A 16925-nucleotide genomic window follows, 5' to 3' on the forward strand; every position below is an offset into this window, starting at 1 on the left:
TTTAAGATCCACTGATAGTTCCACTTCACTCACGAGTGTGTAGCTCCCCAACAGTTATTTAAAGCTAGTCAGAAAAACTGGGGCCATTTTATTTTTTAAAAATCTCAAGCTAATAACTGAGAACTTCTTCCAAAAATGATGTTGTTTTGCAACGTTTGTGGAGTTGAGAAGCTGAAGGTCACAGAGTGATAATCTCCTTAAAGTGCTCTCATACGTTCTGCTAAAGCATCACATTTCCAATTGTGTACATATGGGAAGCCACTGACACGAAACGTGTATTATAATTTGCTTATTAGTTATAAGCCAGGTGTGTGGCAGAGACAGAAGAATTAGGTGAAGCTTTCACATTCCATTTTCATTTATTCATTCTATTTCAGATAAAGTTGAAATACAACTGAACAAGAGGCCGCAGGAATGTTTTACAGAGAAGGCTTATAAAAATGCATTTTTCACAATTATGAATAAGAAAGTAAGTTTAGCACAAACTCATAAAGCCAGTGCTCCAAGCAGGTAGCTATGCTGCCAAGTAATGTGACTTGGAGAGTCGACAAAGATACAGAGCTATTTATAATGCTGATTTATTTGTTCTCTTCACCCTCGCTGACTTTTTAAAATTGCGCATTATCTCTAGAATCCCAACAGTGCAGAAGCATGACCCACTCTCACGAGTATCCTTACATACAGATGAGGAAGGACACCACTTCAACTGGGACAACACATTCATCCTAAGACAAGCCAAACAGAGACACGCACGAGAATTCCTAGAAGGATGGCATTCCAGCTGGAACGCCATCAACAAACACATTGACTTGGACCCCATTGACCACCCCCTGAGAAAAAACAGGAAATGACATCACCACAGGAAATCACATCACCAACCCAAGGAAACTTAAACACATGAATAGAAAGTGGGTCACTAACACCAGTGCTTCACTGGATGCTCACTGATGTTGTTACCTAGTATGGTGACAAAATGTCTGGAAGTGAACTTTCCAGGTCAGCGAGCAAACTTACATCCAGAACCGCAACCTGAGCTACAAATCTTTTCAAAATTTGCTAGTGTAGATGCAAGCCAATTAGCCTATCGAGTCTGCACTGACCCTCCAAGGAGCAACCCACTGAGACCCAAACCTTACCCCTGTAACCCTGCATTTCCCATGGCCAATCCACCTAGCCCATGCATCCCTGGACACTATGGGCAATTCAGCCTGGCCATTCCAGTTAACCTGCACATCTTGGAATTTTGGGAGGAAACCCACATAGACGCAGTGAGAATGTGCAAACTCCACACAGACAGTGGTAGGTGGAATTAAACCCAGGTCCCTGGTTCTATGAGGCAGCAGAGCTAACCACTGAGCCACTGTGCTGCTCTCTAATCCAATCATTCCACACAATCCTGAATTCTAATCTGACTAGATTAAAGAATTTGCATCAGCTTCCACCTGCCTGATAAAGTATAGCTCACTTCATGTACTGTCCCTTTTTTTAAATAATGTGACATTACTGAAATTCAGTGGAGCTTTAACCAGATGTTCTAGCATAAGTTTGGTGGAGAAATCTATATGTATGGCTAAATGTGCCTATTTTGCTATTTTATGAAAGGTTTTCCACCTGTTTCTGGGAAAGATTGGGATTGTTCTGTTGCTATGTCAACATTGTAAGAACTACCATTCACCAGAAACTGAACCGGATTCACCTGGTTACAAGAGCAGCTCGGAATCCTGCACCGGATAACAGACAGCCTGACTCCTCAAAGCCTGTCCACCAACTACAGGAGGGTGATGGAATACTCCCCACTTGCCTGGATGAATGCAGCTCCAACAATACTCAATAAACATGACACCATTCAGGACAAAGCAACCCACTTGATCGGTGCACGGTCAATGAGACCCATTTAGTGGGGAGCAGTAACACTGTTATTAGAGGGAATGGTCAACTAAAATATCCTAATAGTGCCATGGAACACCAGACTAACACAAATCAACACTTCTGAAGAGTTGTCACTGGATTTGAACTGTTAACTCTGATTTCTCCTAGCAGATTCTGCCAGAGTTTCTCCAGTAATTTCTGATTTTGTTACAAGTCAACATGCACACCAGAGGAGAAGGACATTGTCGATTTGGGAAGGAAAAAAACAGGAATATTTTTTCAGCAATGCAAACTAGATGTTTATGAACTCAAGAGATTAGCCAAACCTTGTTTAAATTGCTATTTGAAAAGATCTACCCCTAGAACTCACTCATAACAGCAAACTCCTTATCCAGAGAGTGAGAAGACAGTGAGGGATAAACTACTACAAGGGCTAGTTGAGGTAAACTGGTGTCGGCATGATCGGCTGAATGGCCTGCTTCTGCATTGTGACAGTTCTGTGATTTGGTGAAACAGTTTAGGCACAGTTAAGGGAAAGATGCAAAATCACAAGGGGCATAGAAAGGGTGGATAGCGGCCAGCTTTTCCCTACTGTCGGGGAGTCTAAAACTAGGGGGCATAGGTTTAAGGAGAGAGATACAAAAGTGTCCAGAAGGGCAATTTTTCCACACAGGGAGTGTCTGGAAGGGGCTCCCAGATGTAATGGAGGATGTGAGTACAATTTTGTCATTTAAGAAATGTTTCAATAAGTACATGGATGGGATTGGTATGGAGGGATATGGACCAAACGCAGGCAAATGGGACTAGATTAAATTGTGAAAACTGGATGGCATGGGCAAGTAGGGCCGAAGGACCTGTTTACATGCTGCAGAGCTCCATAACACTACAAACAAATACATCAAGTAGAAATGAATGGAAAGTTATTTTGATGGAGTTAGATGACAAGGGGAAGCAAGAGACTGAGGTGAAGGAGAAACACTAGTTGGGTCAAATGATCGAATTTGTGCTGCAAATTTTATGTAAACTAAAATGCACGTCTATTTTACAGAGCAAGTCTTCTCAGGCATGTTAAACACTTCAGCACTATTTTTCAATTATTAATGTAATCAAGTTGACTCTGAAAGGGAGCCTCAGTATCTTACAACAAAAATTTATTTTGCAAGTATTTTCTGAGTTAAATACTGAAGTTAACCCACTAAAGGACAGATTTATTAACAAATTGTTTGGAGTCTACCGAGAAAGCTGATGGCATGGAGGCGGAGTGAGCATACCGAAATGAACATGCTCATTTTTCACTAGTTGTTCAGAATCTAGCAGATTTCAGCACAGTAATCAAACTTCCTTTCATTTAATGCCATCTTTCTAATTCATCGCACCCTTAATCTTTTCACATTTTACAAAATCGCAGAATTGTTACAGCCCAGGAGGTGGCCATTGTGCTTGTTCCGTTACCTGCTGCTAATCTCCTGCATCTCCTCCATATCTCTGAAGACTACTTCCTCCCAAATAATCATTTAATTGTTTAATATATGGAAAAAAAAATTAAAATCATAAATAGGTTTCGCGATACCGAGGATGCGAAGGTGGGAGATGAAACACAAGGCTGAGGAGTTTGGGCAGAAACATCTCGTTAAGCAACCTATAATTCCCTGAGCTGCAAAGACGTCCTGAAATTTAATGATAAGGTCCAAACAAGTACTCTATTTGCAGTTTATTTTGCGAATGACAGACTGCTGCAACATGACGTTGCAAAATATAAACTTCACAGGAAGTAGGAAATTGCCTCATTTATGAAAAAAACAATCAAAGTAACAGTATAACACTGTGCAGCTCAGTAAGAAAATCCCTATAATTTCCGGGCAGTAGAGTCAGTCAATTATCCACCCAGGTTTGTAATCACTTGTAACACTGATCAAAGGAAAGTTTCCAAAAATGACCATACTGATTGTTAAGTTTGCTCACGCGGATGGGCGTCGCTGGCTGGACCAGCATGCATTGCCTCTTCCTAGTTGCCCTTAAGAAGGGGATGGGAGCTGCCCTATTGAACTGCTGCAATCCACGTGCTGTAGGTTGGCCCACAACTTCTTCAGCCAGGGGGTAGTTCATCTGTAGAACTTGTTGCTGCAGAGGATTGTGGAGGCCAAGTCACCGAATGTACTTGAGACAGAGGTGGGTAAGTTCATGATTGGTAAGAGGATCAAGAGTTATCTAAGAAGGCAGGAGAATGGGGTAGAGAAATACTTCAGGTCAGGCAGCATCCAAGGAATAGGAAATTCAACGTTTCGGGCATAAGCCCTTCATCAGGAATGAGGAGAGGGTGCCAGGCAGGCTAAGATAAAAGGTAGGGAGGAGGGACTTGGGGGACGGGCGATGGAGATGTGATAGGTGGAAGGAGGTCAAGGTGAGGGTGATAGGCCGGAGTGGGGTGGGGGCGGAGAGGTTAGGAAGAAGATTGCAGGTTAGGAGGGCGGTGCTGAGTTGAGGGAACCGACTGAGACAAGGTGGGGGGAGGGGAAATGAGGAAACTGGAGAACCTGGAGAATTCCGCCTGGGAACCCTCCAACCACAAGGAATGAACTCAGATTTCTCCAGTTTCCTCATTTCCCCTACCCCCCCCCCCCCTTGTCTCAGTCGGTTCCCTCAACTCAGCACCGCCCTCCTAACCTGCAATCTTCTTCCTAACCTCTCCGCCCCCACCCCACTCTGGCCTATCACCCTCACCTTGACCACCTTCCACCTATCACATCTCCATCGCCCCTCCCCCAAGTCCCTCCTCCCCACCTTTTATCTTAGCCTGCCTGGCACCCTCTCCTCATTCCTGATGAAGGGCTTATGTCCGAAACGTCGAATTTCCTATTCCTTGGATGCTGCCTAACCTGCTGTGCTTTAACCAGCAACACATTTTCAACTGTGATCTCCAGCATCTGCAGACCTCACTTTTTACCTAGAGAAATACTTCAGCTGTGATCAAATGGTGGAGCAGGTGCAATGGGGCCAAATGGCCTCATTCTGCTGCTATATTTAATGGTCTTTTAGAGGGAATTCCATATTTAAGAGATGCATAGAAATGGACAGATAAATGACCACCATTTCATTTCGATGTTTTATTTTCCTTTCCCCTATCTTCTCCCTGACCTAAGAAGACAAACATTACATCCACTGAGCAAGGGGCTTCCAAGTCTCCAGCAGTGCCATTTTGGAAGTAGGTGCTCGCTGTATGAAAGGCAAGTCAAAATTGACCGTTCTGCTGAGACATGTCAGAAGTTGGATTGAGGCTTGGCAGGAACATTAAAGTCTGCAGAAAAGGGAATGTTTCCCCCATTAGACCTGATGGTCCTAGATTTGCCTTTAGCAGCAGACCATTCAGCTCTCTTCAGTCCTTATTCATGTCCATCAAGGTTAATTGACCATCAATAAGATCAATTGATGGTTTAAAGAATATTTTATGAAACGAAGTCCTATAACTAATTAGCCATTAAAAGAAAACTAATGTCCCCATAGGCCTACCACACAACAGACTGCTGACTCAATAAGGAGTGACGGATGACTAGTTTTAACCTGACAGTCACCATACCTCGGGTAAGGGAGAGGTTGAGAAGGTGAATCCGTCATGGGAAACTCAGCTGGTGCAGGAATTGAACCCATGACATTGGCATCACTCTGCATCACAAACCAGCTGCCCACCAGTTGACCCGTACAAATGAAATACCAAAGCAGGCAAATAGGCTGACATATGGCAAAATCAGATTTTGTAATTTTATTCACACTGATTTCAATAAATGCATTTAATGAGGCAAAGACTGAAATAAAATCAACGTCTCATGGCTATATTGAGAAATAAATTTCTAAGTTAAAATAAAATTAATGAATTGTGCCATTCAGTAAAAAATATTTGACTGACTGTTAAAGTTAATGAATTGTCTTTAAATTTAAAATTGAGATCTGTGTTTAGATGAATTTTAATTTTACTAAAGATGGAATGAGACACCCTGTCTCCAGCCCAATAGGGGGCAGTATGTTTAATTTGTAAAATCCTACATTGCAGCATGACACACACAAACATTGCATTGACCTCAGCTCAAGTCTGAGCCAAGCCTGACACTTCCTCTAATCTACCCCAATAAAAGACAGGCAAAAACAGAAGAAAGTTCTCTATTAACCTAGGATTCCACTGAAACACTGATGAAGACGAAAGAATGTGACCTATTAAAGACCAAAAAGGTATCCTTCTAGATTCTACTGAATACAGACTCAGTTGAACCCACCTCTCCTCACACAATACTCCTGCCATCCCTGGTATCAGCCCAGTGAATCCCTGCTGCACTCTGTCAATGGAAGCATATCTTTTCTTAGGAAGGGAGACCAAACCTGTCTGCAATATTCCAGATGTCTCACGAAAGGCCAATTTGACTGCAATGAGGCAACTCTGTTCCTGAACTCAAATCCTCCTGCAATGAAGGCTAATATTCAGGGCGGCATGGTGGCTTAGTGGTTGACACTGCTGCCTCACAGCGCCAAAGACCCTGGATTGATTCGGCCTTGGGCGACATTATGTGTGGAGTTTACACGTTCTCCCCATGTCCGCGTGGGTTTCCTTCGGGTGGTCCAGTTTCCTCCCACAGGTAAATGACAGTCCAAAGGCGTGCAAGTTAGGTGGATTGGCCATGATAAATTGCCTATAATGTCCAGGGATGTGTAGGCTAGGTGGGTTAGCCAGGATACATTTGGGGTTACAGGTTTAGGATTGGGGGGGGGGGGGGGCGGCGGTCTGGATGGGATATTCTTGGTAGGGTTGGTGCCGACTTGATGGGCCAAATGGCCTCTTTCAATACTATATAAATTCTATGAATATACCATTTGCCTTTCTAACTGGTTGCAAGGGTGAATCAACAGAAAACTTTTACACTGTTTTCTCTCCATTGATAAAGCTATACCTGCTGAGTTTCCTCCAGCAAATTTTGGTTTTGTTTCAGATCTTCAAAATCCGCAGTTTTGTGTTTTATTTGTTTGCTGCATCTGCCTGGTTACTTTCATTGGTGGGTATACAAGGACATCCAGACTTCCCAATGTGAAACCTTCCGCTTATTTTGTGTGGAATACACCCACTCCCCATACAGATGCACTTCCCTGTGGCCGTAACATGTTAATTACAAGGCAATGGAAAGAAGGATTGGACCAGATAACTCTGGCAAACACACAAGGAGCTGAACTTTCTATGCTACCTTTCAGTTACAGACAGCATATGATAGAATCCCTACAATGTGGCAGCAGGCCATTCAGCCTGTCGAGTCCAGACCATCCCTCCAAAGAAAATCCCACCCAGACCCAACCCACCTCCTCTATCCCTGCGTTTCCCACCCAGCCTGCACATCCCTGGATATTACCAGCAATTTAATATTGCTGATCCAACTAACCTGCACATCTTTAGACTGTGGGAGGAAACCGGAGCACCCGGAGGAAACCCACACAGATATAGGGAGAATGTACAAACTCCACACACAGTCGCCTGAGGGTGGGATTGAAATGGGGTCTCTGGCACTGTAGAGTAGCAGTACTCACTACTGAACCACCTTGCCATGCATATAGCTACAGGCTGAGTAGAAAGTATTGAAAACCAAAGACTATAGTTTTTTAAAAAAATCAAATTTCTCAAGAGCAGCATTCTTCTTTAGAAAATAAGAAACAGGAAATTACTACATTGTTTAGAAAACAATTGTGAGGCGCCAGCAGAATTTCTACCTGCTGCGAAATTTAATCTGTGTGGAAACCTACTTCAGCCTGAATTTCTGTCAGCCTTTTGAATAGAGCTCACCAACTTCATACAATGTGAAAATCAGCTCCATTGATTCACAAAGTGACAAAGGCATGTGCCAGTTTTTTCAGGGGCAGGTGAAATGAAATTGCTAACATTGCGCAAGTCAGCTATGCTACGAAGGGAAAAAAGAGTGGTCTTTGGGATAGTTAATGTGTGGAGTCACAGAGCACTGAAGAGGCCCTTCAGCCCATCAATGCCATATTGACATACCCAACTTTCCACACTTGGTCCATAGCCTTGAATGTTATGACATTTCAAGTGCTCATCCACACACCTCTTATAGATCGTGAGGTTTCCTGCCTCTGCTACCTCCCAGGTCATGCATTCCAGATTCCCAAATACCCTCTTGATTGGCCCCTTGGGTCTCTATTCTTCCATTCTTATCCTCTTCTCTGGGTCAACTCTGCCTTTCAGAGAGTCAGGTGAGTGGCCAGCGAGAGCACATGGCAGAGCATGTAAACAGTGATCGTTCCAGTGTTAAACTGGAAGAATTTTATGCCTTCTCCAGAACTTGATGTTGTGGAGACAGTCTGACAGCACAAGGTGCTTGAGAGATTGAAAGTTGCTGTGGAGTGATAGGGATAGAAAGATGGAAGTCACTGTCTAATGTGCTCAGTCTAATGTGATTCAAGTGTACAAATGAGATTGCCAAGGGGCAGCATGTAGATGTTGGGAACCAAGGAAGTAGAGGGAATGGTTTTCGATCATCCTCAGCATTCTAAAGTATCATGTGGAATAAACACTGGGGGTAAAATGAAGGTAACTGTGATATTTAATGAGGTTGACCCAATTCCAGTGATAGGTAAACTCAGATTATGGATTTCAAATTGAAGAGAACAGGGACAGGGAAAAGCAAGCTGAATGGGACAAGAGATGGTGGGTGGTGATTGGAGGGAATAAGAAAGTGTCAAAGGAAGAGGTGGGAGTTCAGTTGGGGAAACGCAGCAATGACTGAGAGCTTTAGGGTGAACACATGTTTTCACTAGGGCATAGGATGTTGAGGGGTGACCTTATCGACTGAGTTTCTTGAAGAATTAACAGAGAATTGATGAGGGCAGAATGGCGGATAAGATCTATGTGGACTTCAATAAGGTGTTTGACAAGGTTACCCAAGGGACACTGGTTAGGAAGGTTAGATCTCATGGAATACAGGGAGAACTAACCATTTGGATACAGAACTGGCTTGAAGGTAGAAGACAGAGGGTGGTGGTGGAGGGTTGCTTTCCAGATTGGAGGCCTGTGACCAGTGGAGTGCCACAAGATTTGGTGCTGGGTCTACTACTTTTCGTCATTTATATAAATGATTTAAATGTGAATGTGTGAGGCATAGTTAGTAAATTTGCAGATGACACCAAAATTGGAGGTGCAGTGGACAATGAAGAAGGTTGCCTCAGATTACAACTGAATCTTAGTCAGATGGGTCAATGGGCTGAGGAGTTGCAGATGGAGCTTAATTTAGATAAATGTGAGGTGCTGCATTTTGGAAAAGCTAATTGGAGCAGGACTTATACACTTAATGCTAAGGTCCTGGGGAGTGTTGCTGAACAAAGAGACCTTAGAGTGCAGGTTCATAGCTCCTTGAAAATGGAGTCACAGATAGATAGGATAGTGAAGGAGGTGATTGGTATGCTTTCCTTTATTGGTCAGAGTATTGAGTATTGGAGTTGGGAGGTCATGTTGCGGTGATACAGGACGTTGATTAGACCACTGTTGGAAACTGAGTGCAATTCTGGTCTCCCTTCTATCGGAGATATGTGCAAAACTTGAAAGAGTTCAGAAAAGATTAAAAAGGATGTTGCCAGGGTTGGAGGGTTTGAGCTATAGGGAGAGGCTGAATAGGCTGAGGCTGTTTTCCCTGGAGCATTGGAGGCTGAGGGATGACCTTATAGAAGTTTATAAAATCATGAGAGGCATGGATAGTAAATAGGCAAAGTCTTTTCACTGATGTGGGGGAGTCCAGAACGAGGGGGCATAGGACGTAGAACATAGAACATTACAGTAGAGTACAGGCCCTCAACGTTGCGCCGACCTGTGAAAATAAACTGATGCCTATCTAACCCACACCGTTCCATTATTATCCAAATGTATGTCCAATGCCCATTTAAATGTCCTTAACATTGGCGAGTCTGCTACTGTTGCAGGTAGGCTATTCCACCCCCTATTACTCTCTGAGAGAAGAAACTACCCCTGATATCTGCCCTAAATCTATCACCCCTCAATTTAAAGCTACGTCCCCTCATATTAGCTTTCACCATATGAGGAAAAAGGCTCTCCCTGTCCACCCTATCTAACCCTCTGATTATCTTATACGTCTCGATTGAGTCACCTCTCAACCTTCTTCTCTCCAATGAAAACAGCCTCAATTCCCTCAGCCTTTCCTTGTAAGACCTTCCTTCAATACCTGCAACATCCTTGTAAATCTCTTCTGCACCATTTCCAAAACTTCCACATCCTTCCTATAATGTGGCGACCAAAACTGTACGCAATACTCCAGGTGTGACCTTACCAGTGTCTTGTACAGCTGAAGCATGACCTCATGGCTCCAAAAATCATTCCCCCTACCAATAAACGCCAACACACCATATGCCTTCTTGACATCTTTATCAACCTGGGTGGCAACTTTCAGGGATCTATGCACTTGGACACGATCTTTCTGTTCATCTACACTGCCAAGAATTTTACCATTAGCCCAGTACTCTGCATTCCTATTACTTCTTCCAAAGTGAACTACCTCACACTTTACTGCATTAAACTGCATTTGCTACTTCTCAGCCCAGCTCTGCATCTTATCCATGTCCTTCTGTAACCTACAACATGCTGTGACACTATCCACAATTCTGCTTACCTTCGTGTCATCAGCAAATTTACTAGCCCATCCTCCTACGCCCATGTTCAGATCATTTATAAAAATGACCAAGAGCAGTGGCCCCAAAACAGATCCTTGCGGCACACCACTGATAACTGAGCTCCAGGATGAACATTTCCCATCAACCACCACTCTCTGTCTTCTTTCAGCTAGCCAATTTCTGATCTAAACCACTAAATCACCTTCACTCCCAAAACTCTGTATTTTGCACAATAGCCCACCGTGTGGAACCTTATCAAACAACTTACTAAAGTCCTTATATACTACATCAATCACTTTACCTTCATCCATCTGTTTTGTTGCCTTCTTGAAGAACTCAATAAGGTTAGTGAGGCATGACCTACCCTTCACAAAATGGTGTTGACTATCCCTAATCAAATTATTCCTTTCCAGATGATTATAAATCCTCTCTCTCATACCTTTTCCAACACCTTATCCACAACTGAAGTAAGGCTCACTGGCCTATAATTTCCAGGGTCGTCCTGACTCCCCTTCTTAAACAAGGGAACAACATTTGTGATCTTCCAGTCTTCTGGCACTACTCCTGTCAACAATGATGGTACAAAGATCAAAGCCAAAGTTTTTGCAATCACCTCCTTGGCCTCCCAGAGAATCCGAGGATAAATCCCATCTGGCACAGGGGTCTTATCTATTTTCAGATCTTCCAAAATTGCTAAAATCACCTCTTTGTCAACCTCAATCCCATCTAATCTTGTAGCCTGTACCCCTGCGTTCTCACTAACGTTACCCTTTTCCAGTGTGAATACTGACTAAAAGTATTCGTTAAGCACTTCCCTATGTCCTCAGATTCCACACACAACTTTCCACTGCTATCTTTGGTCCTAATCTTACTCTAGTCATTCTTTTATTCCTGGTATATCTACAGAAAGCCTTAGGGTTTTCTTTGATCCAATCCGTCAACAGCTTCTCATGTCTCTTCCTGGCTTTTCTTAGCCCTCTCTTTCGATCTTTTCTGGCTAACTTATAACTCTCAAGCCCCCTAACTGAGCCTTGACGCCTCATCCTCACGTAAGTTGCCTTCTTCCTCTTGACAAGAGCTTCAACGTCTTTAGTAAACCATGGCTCTCTCTCTCGACAACTTCCTCCCTGCCTGATAGGTATATACTGATCAAGGACCTGCAGTAGCTGTTCCTTGAATAAGCTCGGCATTTCAAGAATGTCTATCCCCTGCAGTTTCCTTCTCCATCTATACATCCTAAATCTTGCCTAATCACATCATAATTGCCTTTCTCCTAGCTATAATTCTTGCCCTGCCATACATACCTATCCCTGCTCATTGCTATTGTAAACATAACCGAATTATGGTCACTATTGCCAAAATGCTCACCTACCTCCAAATCTAACACCTGGCCAGGTTCATTCCCCAGTACCAAATCCAATATGGCATCGCCCCTTTTTGGTCTATCTACATACTGTGTCAGAAAACCCTCCTGCACACATTGAACAAAAACTGACCCATCTAAACTACTTGAACTATAGCATTCCCAGTCAATATTGGGAAAGTTAAAGTCCCCTATAACAACTACCCTGTTACTTTCGCTGTTATCGAGAATCATCTTTGCTATCCTTTTCTCTATATTCCTGGAACAATTTGGATGCCTATAGAAAACTCCCAACAGGGTGACCTCTCCTTTCCCGTTTCTAAACTCAGCCCAAACTACCTCAGTGGATGAGACATCAAACGTTCTCTCAGCTGCTGTGATACTACCCTTGATTAACAATGCCACACCACCCACTTTTACCATCTTGTCTAAATCCTGGAATCTCCAACAACCATTCCTGTCCCTCCTCTAGCTATGTCTCTGAAATGGCCACAACATCAAAATCCCAGGTACCAACGCACGCTGCAAGTTCACCCACTATTGGTTAAAGGTGAGAGGGGAAAGATATAAAAGGGAACTAAGGGGCAACCTTTTCACACAGAGGGTGGTGTGTGTATGGAATAAGCTGTCAGAGGAAGTGGTGGAGACTAGTACAATTATAACATTTAAAACACTTCTGGATGGGTATATGAATAGGAAGGGTTTAGAAGGATATGGGCCAAGTGTTGGCAAATGGGACTAGATTAGGTTGGGATATCTAGTCAGCATGGATGAGTTGGACCGAAGGGTCTGTTTCGGTACTGTACATCTCTATGAGGAACATGGGTAAGGTGAATAATACGTGTCTATTCCCTTGGGTGGAGGAGATCAAGACTTGGGGGCATATTTCTAAGAAGAAAGATTTTAAAAAGACATGAGGGGAAACGGAGAATGGAGTGTGTGTGGAATATACTTCCAGAGGAAGTGGTGCATGGGGATACAGTTAAAATGTTTAAATGACATTTGGATAAGTACATGAATAGGAAAGGTTTGAAGGCAGGTGTAACTGGTTTAGTTTGAGATTCACAAGACCCTCAACCATCTGTCCTGCAACCCCTCACATTCTAACAAAGGTGAAAGACTGCAGATGCTGGAAATCTGAAACAAACACAGAGAATGCTGGAGAAACTCAGCAGGTCTGGCAGCATCTGTGGAGAGAGAAACAGAGAAATGACTCATCTTCAGAACTCAAGGACAGGTAGCATGGGAGGATGAGGAAATGTCACCACCCCAGGAGTCATGTATCAGTCAATATAAATGTACTCCTTCGTAAGGAGGTGACTGACAGGAAGGGTTTTGCAGGAAAACTCCTGGAAAGCAAAATGGAATGTCAATGGTTGCACTGTCGGAGGGAATGGGGAAACTGAGGGAGGGCAGGAGAATGGAAAGAGATCACAGGTTGATAGGTTCTCTCTTTTAAAATGTGTACTGTGATCCCTAATTAATTGCTTTTTTGGAACATTGGTCATGATGTTATGACAAACGTTATAAAACTATTAGCTGAGAATGCAATGTTCAAATATTTGAGCTGAATTTGTTATTGTAAATAATTTACAGTGCATGGGTCATGCAAGTGTTTGTGGCTGCTCCAATCTAATATCCGCTCACCAATATATCACCCTCGTCTTTTCTCCCTCATGAATTTCTCTTCTTTTTCCTTCAGATAGTGTTGCAGAAGGTACATGCACTAAAAGCAGTGGAGTTAGGTGATGGGTCAGGATTTTGCTCTACCAGATGGAATTTATGGGTCACCCTCTGTTCTGTCCTCATTTTCACACTTTTCCCTCCCTTGGGCAGATCTAACGTTGCACACTGAGTAATCACATTTTAGAAGTCGGTTGATTTAATTGCTTATTGGATGTAGGTCATTTGTGTACTCCTGCGGTTCTCACATGCTTTGGAAACTTTGCCGACTCTAATTTGGATCCAATCCACAAACAGTTTTCATTCTGGCTTTTGCTATCTGGGAACAAGGTTTTGTATCCTGCAAAGTTCCTTAAATAGCTGACAGTTCCAACATTCGTCTGTGGTTGAGACCACTCCAAACATGTGGAATGAGAAACCATTTATCCAGATCACTGTCAATCTTTAAAGCAATATACTCTAATTATCACAGGTTAAATGGGAGGCAATGGCTTAGTGATTTTATTTAGAATCCCTACAATGTGGAAGCAGGCCATTCAGCCCATCAAGTCCATTCTGCCCCTCCAAAGAACATCCCACCCAGACCCAACCCCTTAGCCTATCCCGGGTCCCTGACTCTGTGAGGCAGCAGTGCTAACCACTGAGCTGTCCCACTATTACTAGACCAAATGCAGAGACCCAGGCAATGTTCTGGGATTGAATCCCAAGATGGCCGACGATAGAATTTGAATCCAATGAAATCTGGAATTAAGAATTTAGTAATGATATGAAACAGTTTATGATTGTCAGAGAAAACAGTTCACTCATGCCCTTTCAGGAAGGAAACTGCCACCTTTACCTGGTCTGACCTACATATATCTCCACACCCACGGCAACGTGGTTGACTCTTAACTGCCCCCTGGGTAATTAGAGATAGGTAATAAATGTTGGTCTGGCCAGTGACTCTCACATGAAGACATTATTTTAAAAAATCATTGATTAATTAAAACTTCAGGGGCTTGAATTTTTCTTTAGAATTACCTACTTAAAGGAGGCATCAAGGTGGGTCATAGGATCCCTACAGTTCAGTGAGAAGCCATTTGGCCATCAAGTCTGCACCAATGCTCCAAAGAGTATCTCACACCCCTAGACCTATCCCTGTAACCCCTCATTTACCATAGCTAGCCCACCAAGTCTGCACGTCCCAGGACACTACGGGGAAATTTAGCATGGCCAATCCACCTAACCTGCGCATCTTTGGATTGTGGGAGGAAACTGGAGCACCCGGAGGACACCCACACAAACACATAGTTACCTGTGTCCTGTTGCTGGGAGGCTGCAGTGCTAACCATTGAGACACTGTGCTGCCCCAGTTAAAATACTGAAATGTAGAAAACAGGAACAGGAAAGGGTCACCCAGCCCTTCAAACCTGCTCCACTCATCAATATTGTCATGGCTGATCATTTAACTCAACATCCCATTCCTGTTTACTCCCCACACCCTTTGATTCATTTAGCTGTAAGGCCTACATCTAACTCCTCTGAAAACAAAATTATTAAGGGGTACTTTCTCCTGAATCTCTACCAGAATTTCCTCCCCATCTCACAGCTCAGATGATAGTGTTGGCTCATCTGGAGGGCAAGGCTACTTTCAATGACTAACTTCCCTTTCCTTCCCCACATTAGCTCCAGCTAATTGAAGAACAGTCAGAATCATACAGCACGGTAACTATCCCTTGCACCCACCAGACCACAATCCCAAACTAAACTAGTCCCACCTGCCTGTGCATGGCCCATATCCCTCCTAACATTTCTATACTAGACTCAAAATGTTAATAATGTTTTTTTTCTCTTTTATAATTCATTCATGGGAAGATGGCATTGCTGGGTGGACCAGTTTTTATTGCCCATCTCTAATTGCCTAATTAAGTGTCAACTCCATTGTTGTGTCTGGAGTCACATGTAGGCCAGCCCAGGTAAGGATGGCAGAGTTCCTTCCCTCCTCATTAGTGAGCCAGATGGATTTTCTTCTGAACAATCTACAATGGATTCACTGTATTGATTTTTTTTAAAAATTGAATTCAAATTCCACCATCTGCCATGGCAGGATTTGAATCCCCGGTCCCCCCAAAAACATTACTTGGGTCTCTGGATTAATAGTTGAAAAATGTGGTGCTAGAAAAAACACAGCAGGCCAGGCAGCATCCGAAGGGCAGGAGAATCGACGTTTCGGGCATAAGCCCTTCTTCAGGAAGAAGAGCTTATGACCGAAACGTCGATTCTCCTGCTCCTCGGATGTTGCCTGGCCTGCTGTGTTTTCCAGCACCACATTTTTCAACTCTAGTACTCCAGCATCTGCAGTCCTCACTTTCTCCTCTCTGGATTAATAGTCTGGGGATAATACAGTTAAGCCATAGCCTCTCTCCACAGGTGATGCCAGTCCTGCTGAGTTTCCTCAGTGTTCTCAGTATTTGTTTCAGATTTCCAGCATCTGCAGTATTTTGCTTTTATTCAAGATAAAAACTGGAGAGAGTGTCTCCGAACAGCTGCCAGCACACTTATCTGACTTTTTACAATGCCTACCGAACATTGTTAAAAACAGAGTCAAAATGTGTGGTGTTGGGAAAGCACAGCAGGTCAGGCAGCATCCGAGGAGCAGGAATATCAACGCTTCAGGCATAAGGTCTTCATCAGCAATTGGGGGATGGAGGCCAAGGTGGGCTGAGAGATAAATAGGAGGGGGTGTGGGGCTGGGGGGAGGTAGATGAGGGTGCAATAGGTGGATGGAGATGGGGGTAAAGATGATAGGTCGGAGGGGAGGGTGGAGTGGATAGGTGAGAAGGAAGATGGACAGGTGGGACAGTTCAGGAGGACGGTGCCAAGTTGGAAGGTTGGATCTGGGATAAGGTGGGGGGAGGGGAGATGAGGAAACTAGTGAAATCAACGTTGGTGCCTTGTGGTTGGAGGGTCCCAAGGTGGAAGATGAGGTGTTCTTCCTCCAGGTGTTGGGTGGCTAGGATTTGGTAATGAAGGAGGCCCAGGACTTGCATGTGGCGAAGTGGGAGGGGGAGTTGAAGTGTTCAGGGTGGTGGGGTTGTTTAGTGCATGTGTCCCAGAAGTGTTCTCTGAAACATTCTGCAAGATGGCGTCCTGTCTCCCCGAAGTAGAGGAGACCACATTGAGAGCAACAGATGCAGTAGATGATATGTGTGGAGGTGCAGGAAACTCTCTGTCAGATGTGGAAAGATTGTTTGGGGCCTTGAATGGAGGTGAGGAGGGAGGTGTGGGCAGAGGTTTTACACCTCTCGCGGTGGCAGGGGAAGGTGCCAGGAAGGGAGGGTGGGTTAATGGAGGGCATGGACCTAACAAG

The 16925-nt window shown here is 43.8% G+C and overlaps 1 protein-coding gene across 1 annotated transcript in view; it reads right to left on the bottom strand.

The window, feature by feature from the left end:
- LOC132821767 (sodium/hydrogen exchanger 9-like) overlaps window positions 1-16925 on the bottom strand; it is a 488707-nt gene that overhangs the window by 23885 nt on the left and 447897 nt on the right. The gene's annotated exons all lie outside the window — the stretch shown is intronic.

The sequence above is a fragment of the Hemiscyllium ocellatum genome, chromosome 13 (genome assembly GCF_020745735.1).
Source record: "Hemiscyllium ocellatum isolate sHemOce1 chromosome 13, sHemOce1.pat.X.cur, whole genome shotgun sequence".
Lineage (NCBI taxonomy): Eukaryota > Metazoa > Chordata > Chondrichthyes > Orectolobiformes > Hemiscylliidae > Hemiscyllium > Hemiscyllium ocellatum.